General features: G+C 43.8%; 1 non-coding gene across 1 annotated transcript; it reads left to right on the forward strand.

The window, feature by feature from the left end:
- The first annotated feature begins 3,226 nt into the window (after positions 1-3,226).
- TRNAK-CUU (transfer RNA lysine (anticodon CUU)) lies at positions 3,227-3,299 on the forward strand. The gene has a single exon. It is a non-coding gene; the product is annotated as a tRNA-Lys (tRNA).
- Positions 3,300-10,104: the final 6,805 nt, after the last annotated feature.

The raw sequence follows: 10,104 nt of genomic DNA on the forward strand, positions 1-10,104 counted from the left end.
TTAGCCCACATTTTCTTTCCTGTGGCATCTGGAAACTTGGGGTGCTGAATGCAGAGAGTTGATCCTGAACAAACTGCTAAGCACCTGCTCTAAGAAACAGAACATGCTTCTGGCACAGTATCAGCGGGGCAGAGGAAAAGCAGTTCCTCTCACCAGAAGTGGATTAGAAGCAGTGGTGGAGGAGGTTGGGGGCATACTGCTGTGTCAGGACCTAGAGACACTCATAATACTTATGAATTTTAAATAAATAGGTGCCCGCACTGAAATAAGACTTCACTGTGATTCAGGGGAACACCACCTAGTCTAGGACCATTAGAGACTTTTCATTACTAAGGTCCATTACTATGGACACCTGAGAGTTGTTCATATGCGAAAGCAGATGCAACATCTGGACAGAGGCTGGGAAAGATGGAGGCCTGGGGTGGGTGAGCCTTTGGATATACAGGGGAGCACAGAATGGTCAGTGTTTGGCTGGCTGGCCGGAGGACCACCAGCATCAGCAACTTCCAGAAGGCTGGTTTAAAATGCAGATGCCCCAGATGGACTGACTCAGAGTCTCTGGGGGTGGGCGCAGAGTTTCACTAACTTTTCAGGCATTTCTGATGCACATTGCAGTTTGAAAGTCATTGCTTTAAAACTCGTGGAGGGGGCCTGGCTGGCTCAGTTGCTAGAGCAGGCAACTCTTGATCTTGGGGTGGGGAGTTTGAGCTCCAAGTAGGGTGTAGAGATTACTTAAAAACATTTTTTTAATTATTAAAAAATTTTTAAAAATAAAACCAGGGAATTCAATCTTACCCATTGCAACTTGGAATTAAATAGATCACTATTGATTCTAACAAATGAATATACTCTTCACTGTAGCCTTTTATGTGGGTGCCTAGAGAGCACCTAGACAGGATCATTGGGACCCCCCTTCAACCAGCAGAAGGTGGCCACATGGAGACTGCAGATTCTGACCAGCCCCTTTTCCATCTCTCCTTCTCCATCTCCTTTCCCCCTTTTCTCTCGTTTATACACTGTAAAGTAGTTCCTAAACTTTTCGGGTTTTGCCTATCAGCAAAATAGCGAGACAAAATGACAAACACTTTGGTGATTAATATAAGGCTGCCTACTTTTTCTTTTGCCAAGTAAAGACATTGAAAAATAGCAACTATCATCTATTATCACCATGCTTAAATAAAGAATATTTTAGCAATACATTGAAAAAGGAGAAAGGATATGTGAATTGTTTATGAAATCGCTGTATTATTATTTTTCTATGTGGCCATTTTCTAAGAACTTCGTGGAATGCTGACTTTATCAAAAGCCACCCAACTTGACTCAGGTCAAGGTGGGTTCTAGCTGGATCTTGAGTGCTAGGCAGGCTTTTAACATTACAAGGGTACTTTCTAGAACTGAGACAGTGTAAGGTGCACTGGAAGATAAAACCCACTGGGTTCTCCGGGACTTAGATTGAAGAAGATGAGTTGAACACAGAAAGGATCTTACCAATTCTCTTCATTAGTCAACACCAGTTATCTTCACTGATCGCCATGTGCTGGGCACCATTCTTATTATGCCCCATTTAATTTTCACAGCAATCATTCAAGGCGGAATTCTACCTTACAAATATATAAACTGAAGCACAAAGAAACACAATCATGTGGATCTGAACTGAAATATTTCCAGGTCTGACTCCAAAGTCCATGCCCTTTCCTTGTACCAACTTTCTCTCTTGGCCTTGAGTGATGGGATAATTATGGTTGGCACCCACATCCAGTCCTTCCTATGTGCCAGGAACTGCACAAAGCACTTTACATCCATCAGCTCATTTACTCTTTACAATAAGCCTATGAGGTAAATACTCTTGTTACCATTTACAGATAAGGAACAGAAGCCCAGAGGAATTCAGCAAATACAGAGCCAGGTTGTAACCTAGGCCTCTGATTTTGGAGCCCAGGCTCTTAATCACTCTGTGGGATTGCCTCTGTTGTGGAAAGGTTTCTGAGCTGGGGTCACAGGATCCAGGTACCACTTATACTAATTTTTTTTTTCCTGGATGAAGCCAGTAACAGATCAGAGAACTCTCCTTTCTTCCTTCCAGTCCTCAGTCTTTCCCATATCCCCCTGCCTTCTCCCCTACCCCCCACATATAACTGTGCTGCATTTGCTTGACTGACAGTATACATTGGAACTCCTTGAGCTCAAGAAACTGTCTCTCCCATCTTACTAGTGTCCTTGGCAATGACAAGGGGCCTCCTAAGTCAGCAGGTGCAGATGGGGGCTGTGGTGGAACTGGTATAGGTGGGGCCAAGGGGAAGAAGATGGAAAAAAGTTCCACTGACAGGGACAAAAGATAGTTCTTGCAGAGCTAATGCCTGGGAAGATGCCCAGTTATATAACCTTCAGTCAACTGTTATGTTGTTTTTTTTTTTTTTTTTTTAAAAAAAAAACAACATCTTATACTAATCCTTCTTTGATTTAGAAGGTACTTCAGTTCTATTGGGCGTGTCTATACACAAATGGGAAAACATTCAGTACAAATTCACGGTTTTTAGTACAAGTCAAATTAAACATTTATGGAGCACTTATATCAAACACAAGGAATATTGAAGGGCCTGGGGCATTTTTTGCACACAGAGTGACCAACCCGATCCAGTTTGTTTGGGACTGTCTTGGTTTTGTAACCTGAAATCTTATGTCCCAGAAAAACCCTCAATCTTGGGCAAATCAAGGTGGTTGGTCACTCTAACAGATGACTTACACAGGGTCTCTGTCTTCAAAGAGCTCACAGTGCAGACATGAGGTAGGGAAATACATAAAGCAATCATGACAATCTAAAGATTTAGGTGCAGTGTTTCATTCAGGGGGAAATGGCAGTTTGATATATTTACTACACCCACTAATTCTGTAATACAGAAATAATTTCAGGGTGCTTGGCTGGCTCAGTGGAGCATGTGACTCTTGATCTCTGGGTTATGAGTTCAAGCCCCACGTTGGGTGCAGAGATTACTTAAAAATGAAATCTTAAAAAAAAAAAAACAAAGAATTTCCATTTGCTATAAACTCTGAGCATTAGCTCATTAAAGGGTTACACTGTGAAATGAAAATTATGGCAGAATAATTCAAGCAAAGTTAAGTTTTTGTCTAAACGAAACTACCTTTTCCCCTGAAATGAATTCTCCTTTCACTCTGTTAGCAATCCAGGCTTTATGATTTTTTGCTTTAATAGTCTACTGAAAAGGGTGCCTGGCTGGCTCAGTTGGTAGAGTGTGAGACTCTTGATCTCAGAGTTGTGAGTTCAAGCCCCACGTTGGGTGGAGATTGCCTAAAAAATAAATAAAAATAGTCTACTGAGTGTGTATAGGCATTGTCTCCACCTGTGCTCCATAGAAATACAATACAAACTACGTATGTAATATAACATTTTCCAGTAGCCATGTTAAAAACAAGTAAAAAGAAACAGATGAAATTAATTTTAATAACATAACATTTAACCAACATATTAAGTATCATTTCTAAATATGTGATCAATATTAAAATTATTGAGGTTTTTTTTCTTACTAAGTCTTCAAAATTCAGTCTAGCCAGACTAGACTGAATTTTGAAGGGCTCAGTAGCCAGAGGTGACTAGTAGTTATCATTTATCATTTTAGTTGCCTGTACAGGTCTATACAAAGTGAAGTACAAAATAGAAACAATTTTTTGCTAATTCAAGTCAAAATTCTTTCTCTAAATTAATGGACTATTTTGAAGGAAAGCACTTGCTTCTGCGTACATTTTTGATTCTTCTGTAATTTGGACTATCCTGCCACTTGTCCCTAGGTTCCAGCTGAGCTGAACACAAATTCTAAGCATAGGAGTAGAAGCACATGTAAAGAAGGCTACAAGCGAGCTCAGAACTGTGTATTCTTTCTTCATTGTGGAAGCCCTGCTGAGCACATTGGGAAATGGCCATTCTCAGGCCTGGTTTCACAACATCCCCAGGTGTTTCCAGTTATCTCGAAGGGGTATCATGAGGTTTGCAAAACAAAATATAATTTAAATTCTTGGATATATAAAAAGCAATTATTGTATGTGCCTCATGGTATGTGCTTGAATTGTGAAACCCAGCGAACAGCGAGCCGATGTTGTAATTCCCAGAAGGCTGCAAAACACAAACAAAAATAATGTGACAGAGATGGTAAAGGCAGTATGAAAAAACATGGAGCTGGGGCTTAGACTCCCGGTCCTCCCTCAGCATGCTTTGCCAAATGACTTATCTGTTCAATAATGCTGAATGAACATTCCACCTTTCTGTTAAAAAATTTTTACTCCCCCTCTGCCTTTTGTTTGCTATAAGCATTTCTTTTATTTTTGCTCATTGACTCTCACAATGACTGCACCCAGACTCTTCTTTTTTTTCATTATTTCTTCATTTTGAAAACATGTACTAGGTCTTCCTATGTTTCAAGCATTGAGCTAGATAAGGAATCACACAAATGCTCATGATCTAGAGGGTGAGCTGGAGAAACAACAAAAGTGCTGCGGAGTGATCATTCCTGGAAGCAAGCTCTGTACAAAGGCTGAAGGGAGCCCAGCTACAGAGCTGTGAAGCCAGTTCTGTTCTGGGTCTGGTAGGTGTGGGTTAGCTTGAGTGGGGATGGCCTTTTACAGTGGTGATACTTGACCCAGTTGGAAGGGGAGGGCAGAGACAGAGGAAGCCTCCGAAAGCAAACAGGCTGGGAAAGGGAGCAAATGTGTTGAACTTTTATGAATCAACAATGTCATTGTCAGTTATTATCTCAGCAGCCTGTGGCTGGCCTGGGACCCGGAAAGGCATCAGAAGGAGGCAGGGCAAGAATGACCCTGGATGAGAAGCAACTTTTATTGATTTTAACACATTTTTCTCCTGAGTTGACCTTGAGCTGCCATTCAAAGTATTCTCATAAGAGACTCTTAATCATAGGAAACAAACTGAGGGTCACTGGAGGGGAGGGCGGGTAGGATGAGGTAACTGGGTGATGGACATTAAGGAGGGCACGGGAGGTAATGAGCACTGGGGATTATAGAAGACTGATGAATCACTGAACCCTACTTCTGAAACCAATAATACATTATATGTTAATTAATTGAATTTCAATAAATTTTTTTTAAAAAACAGAAATTTAAAAACGTTCCCTATTAAGAAAAATAAAACAAAGTATTCTCAGTGACATCCTTCACAACATTCCTCCCTTCCTTTAATTTATTCATCAAATAACATTGAACACCTACTACAATCTGGTGTAGGCTGGTGCTAAGTGGGAAAATAAATATGACACAATCCCTTACTCCGGGGTGCCGGTGAGGGAATCACTCACAGGCATGTGTGTTAGGATCTGGTGTTGGCAGGGGCAAAGACACACTTGGAAAATGGGGCAGGCCCCGTGACCAGTACCTTCAAGTTAGGAGCCAGAGAGCTGGCAAAGGGAACATCACCGCACCGCTCCCCTGCATTCCCAGAAATTTTCAAGAGGGCTTTTGATTTCCATAGGTCATGGGAATTGGGGAAGGGTATGTGGGTGACACTATACAGTTTTACTGGATTTTGAGGGCCAAGGAGAGCCCCAGTCGCCATCCAATACTGGGAGGGAAGACATGACTAGAAGCAGGTGATCTCAGTGTCCTCACTTTGGGGGCAACGGTGTACGTGTGTGTGTGGGGGGGTGCATGTGCGTACACACACGAGTGTGCAAGAGCTGGCTAAGCACTCTCAGAGTGGCAAGGAAGACCCACATGGCACAGGCTATTCCCTGACTCCTGAATCAGAGCTTCTGTTGGAACCAGATTGTCCTTAGACATCCTTTTTTTCCTTTTTTCAAAATCCTTCCTTTAATGACTGAGAAGTCTGAGAGAGAAGTGCAATGTGTCCTCAAATGTTGTGATTGAATCCCACATTTCCTGACTCTCTGTACCCCTTTCCATCATGATGCCTTTCTGACTCTGTGAACAATGTGGGCAGCCCAGCCATAGACAGAGGAAGACCTTATCCAAGCCCACTTTGAGTAAATTTGGACCACACCGGCCCAAGGCCTCTGCTTTGTCAGCATGCCTAAGTGATTACTTATGACCCTCCCTCTTTCTGGCTGGAGAGCCTTGTCTATCTCATTCAGGGCTGTGTCCCAGCACCTGACAGTTAGGGGCTGCTCTATCGGTCCTGATGGATTGAATGGATGGGACGTAACTCCACTGAGTTCCAGGCATACAAACCCACACTAAAGCCTCAAGAAACTCTGGGCTCCTTCCCACCCTCAGCAGCAGCTGCAATAGTGACCATGATGCCCCGCACTCAGATGGCCCTTTGCTGTTTCCAAACCCACACACCTGCTTGGCCACATTCAAACCCAGTATCCTTTCAGGGTGACTATGTGCCTGAGAATAAAGGAAGCCTGAAAAGTTGTCAACTTTTCTTTGGTAACTCCATTCAGTCCCATGAAGCCTGAAAAGCCAACAAATTGCTGTATGTTATGTAGACTCTGGGGGAATTGCTTAATTTACCACACTTTAAGGCTGACTCTTAAATGTATGGCATTAAAAGGGCTGCCCCCCCGCCCCCCACCACGGTTAACTGTAGGACTGTAATTTATTCAGTTGGAATTTTCCTGGGTACATTTAACTCAAACTTAGGGGGGACTTGGTGAGCACAAATGCAGAATTCTTTTTTTAAAGATTTTATTTATTTATTTGACAGAGAGAAGGAGAGCACAAGCAGGGGGAGTGGCAAGCAGAAGGAGAGGGAGAAGCAGGCTCCCCGAGATGCATGGAGCCCAACGTGGGGCTCAGTCCCAGGACCTTGAGATCACGACCTGAGACGAAGGCAGTTAACTGACTGAGCCACCCAGGTGCCCCAATTGCAGTCTTCTTATAAGCCTTTTGATCTGGGAGGGCAAAGAAGTTTCAGGCCAACACAGACTTGAGTCCATGCCTTCCTCACATCTCACTAGGAGCTCCCCAAGGGGAAGGACCACATCTGTGATCAATTCTGCAATCCCAGGTCCTACCATTTTCTGTGGATGGATGGAAGGAAGGAAGGAAGGAAGGAAGGAAGGAAGGAAGGAAGGATGAAACTTTACAGAATCTTCCCACTTTATAGAAGTTTAGAATCCTCCCTTTTTTGCCATTCCAGTTGATTTTTTCACATGAGAGCTTTGTAATGAATGGGCAGCCAAAAAGGAGTTCATTAGTTGATAAAGAGAGCAGTTAAAAAGGCCAGGCACAGGGAATTCCCCATAGGGAATCTCCACAGAGATAAAGAACCTAGAGGAAAAGTGATGTTAGAAACATGCATGTTTGGGACGCCTGGGTGGCTCAGTGATTGAGCCTCTGCCTTCAGCCCAGGGTGTGATCCTGGAGTCCCGGATGAGTCCCACATCGGGCTCCCAGCATGGAACCTGCTTCTCCCTCTGCCTATGTCTCTGTGTCTGTCTGTCTGTCTGTCTGTCTCTCTCATGAATAAATAAATAAAATCTTAAAAAAGAAAAAGACAAGACTCTTTACTGTGACTCTTGATCTTGGGGTTGCAAGTTGGAGCTCCATATTGGGAGTAGAGATTGCTAAAAAATAAATAAACTTTAAAAAAATACACATGTATATTTTTGAGGACCAGACACCTCATCTTACACTATTCTCACAAAAACATCATGATAGAAAGAGCAACAATTTAGTGACTATTTCCCTATGTAGGTTACCTTGCTGAGGACTCTTCATGCATCATCTCATTTAAAATTCACAACTTAATCAGGCCAGTGCTATTATTAGCCCCATTTTATGGTTGAGGAAGCGGAGGCTGAGACATGAGACAGCTGGGGTGTGACAGTGGCAGGAAGTGAACTGACTCCAAAGCGTATGCTCTCACTGTCATGATTCATGGGAAGGCAGGTAATTCGATTTTGTTTCAGAGAGATGGAGAAACTGAGCTTAGAGAACATAAGAGTCCCACTCAAGCCAATAAGTGGTAGATCCAGGACTTGAATGGAAGTTGGCCTGACTTTAAATCCTGCCCTCTTCTCAACACTACAAACTCCCTTCTTCTTCACATGCTCAGGGGCTCCAAGGCAGACCAAAGTTTTAGACAGACATAGAAAGAATATTTTTTTAAAGTTTTTATTCATTTATTTGAGAGAGAGAGAGAACATGAGCAGGGCCAAGGGGCAGGGGGTGGTGGTGGAAGCAGGATCCCTGCTCAGGGAGGAGCCTGATCCTGGAGCTTGATGGAGCTTGATCTCATACCCCTGGGATCATAACCTGAGTTGAAATCAAGAGTCAGATGCTTAACCAGCTGAGCCACCAGGCGGCTCCAGAAAAAACAATTTTAACTAGAAATTTGGCAATGGTTCCTGATATACATTAAAATAAATATTATTTTAAATATTTTATTTATTTATTCATGAGAGACACAGAGAGAGAGGCAGAGACACAGGCAGAGGGAGAAGCAGGCTCCATGCAGGGAGCTGATGTGGGACTCGATCCCAGGACCCCAGGATCATGACCTGAGCCAAAGGCAGATGCTCAACCGCTAAGCCACTCAGGTGTCCTTTAAATGAAATTAAAGAGAGAGAGAGAGGGCGGGGGGGGGGGGAGACTTAGAGAGAGACTTCTGTAAGGGTTGGGCAGCGCTAAGTTTCCCAACAGAAAAAAGAATTAGGCCCTGTAGGAAGATTTTAAAAATCATTCTTTTTTTAAAAGTTTATTTTATTAAACAAGCATTTCATGCTCTTCGTATGTCATTCAAACTGTGCAAAAGGGGATATAGTGAAAACTGATTCTTCTCCCCCATCCCTCCATTACCTTGTTTCCCTTCCCAAGAACTACTCACTGCTCCAATACTAGTTAGTGGTCTCTGTGTGAGGGATAAACTTGACCTGTCCCCATCCCCCAATCCACACACATGTGGGAGAACAGAACAATGGGGAAATTTCCACAGGGAAGGGAGAATGAGGAAAAAGAGAATGGAGGCCATGAAATGAATGGCACCTGCCTCTCCTAGGCCCCTCGAAGACGGGAAGTTAGAGGCCAACATATACAACTATTAGAAGGGCACCGAGTGAGGCCCTGGAGCCCAGCCACGCTGGGTTGGGGTGGGCCCTGCCCCGCTCCTCTGCCACAGTAAAGCCCACCCAGCCTTGTTCTGTCACTGGGACCAGAGCTTTAGGAACATCCAGAGTCCATTCCCCCTGACACTCTTCTGATTGGCCATGAGTCACCTCTACGGGACACAAGAGGAGGAAGGGGACTGAGGTGGCGTGGTAATAGTATCTGCCCACTTGGATATGAGACATGTGCCCTCTGGGGACATTTTGGGGGTATGGGCTGAATCAGGTGATCGAGCAATAGACATAACCCCATGATAACTTTACTACTTAGTGAGTGCCTGCTGGGGAGTACCGTGCACTACTGAGCGACGTGAATTACATGTCAGCCACACTTACGAACTCCTCAAAGGGAAGTAGCTTTGGCTGGCCCAGTATTTGTCTTGAGGTGAAAGGCTGGTGAAAGCAGAAGGCATTGGAAAAATAATGAAGAAGTCTTATTCTTCAGTGCCCAGACTGTATGCAGCTTAAAGGGGAGAAGTGCCTGACCCTTCGGTTAGCAGCAGAAAACGTCCTGTGAATGTCCTTGGTTACTGTTGTTTCTAACAACCGGGAGGAAGCCCTCAAGATCATTTGATTGGAATCTCTGCCATTCATAGATGATGAAGCTGCAGCTCGGCTGAGGGTGTGGTGACATGCCCAAGGTCACAGAGTCAGTACCCATGCCACCTGGCTGGAGATCCATCTGCTGGCAGGTGGAGGATCCATCCCACTTGGTCACAGCCTGGCCAGAGCTGTTCCTCACAGCCCTGTTAGTGCTTGTCAGCATGTTCATTGTCTCCGAGTTCTAGGGCAGGAAAATCAGGTTTTTCAAGTCTAAGAACCCCACAGCCTATTCTTCATTTCCCCAACAGTGCCTCAGAGGCCTCAGGAAATAGGCTTATGATAACTAGACTCTGCTGGGGTTGATTTGTAATAAAGAAGCTAATAATTTACAAGGGGGACTCAATTTACAAGGGGGGACTCAATCTATTCCAGAATCTCTTTACCTGGTAGTAGGCTTGCTTGTAAATCA

This window comes from Nyctereutes procyonoides, unplaced genomic scaffold, assembly GCF_905146905.1.
Source record: "Nyctereutes procyonoides isolate TBG_1078 unplaced genomic scaffold, NYPRO_anot_genome, whole genome shotgun sequence".
Classification (NCBI taxonomy): domain Eukaryota; kingdom Metazoa; phylum Chordata; class Mammalia; order Carnivora; family Canidae; genus Nyctereutes; species Nyctereutes procyonoides.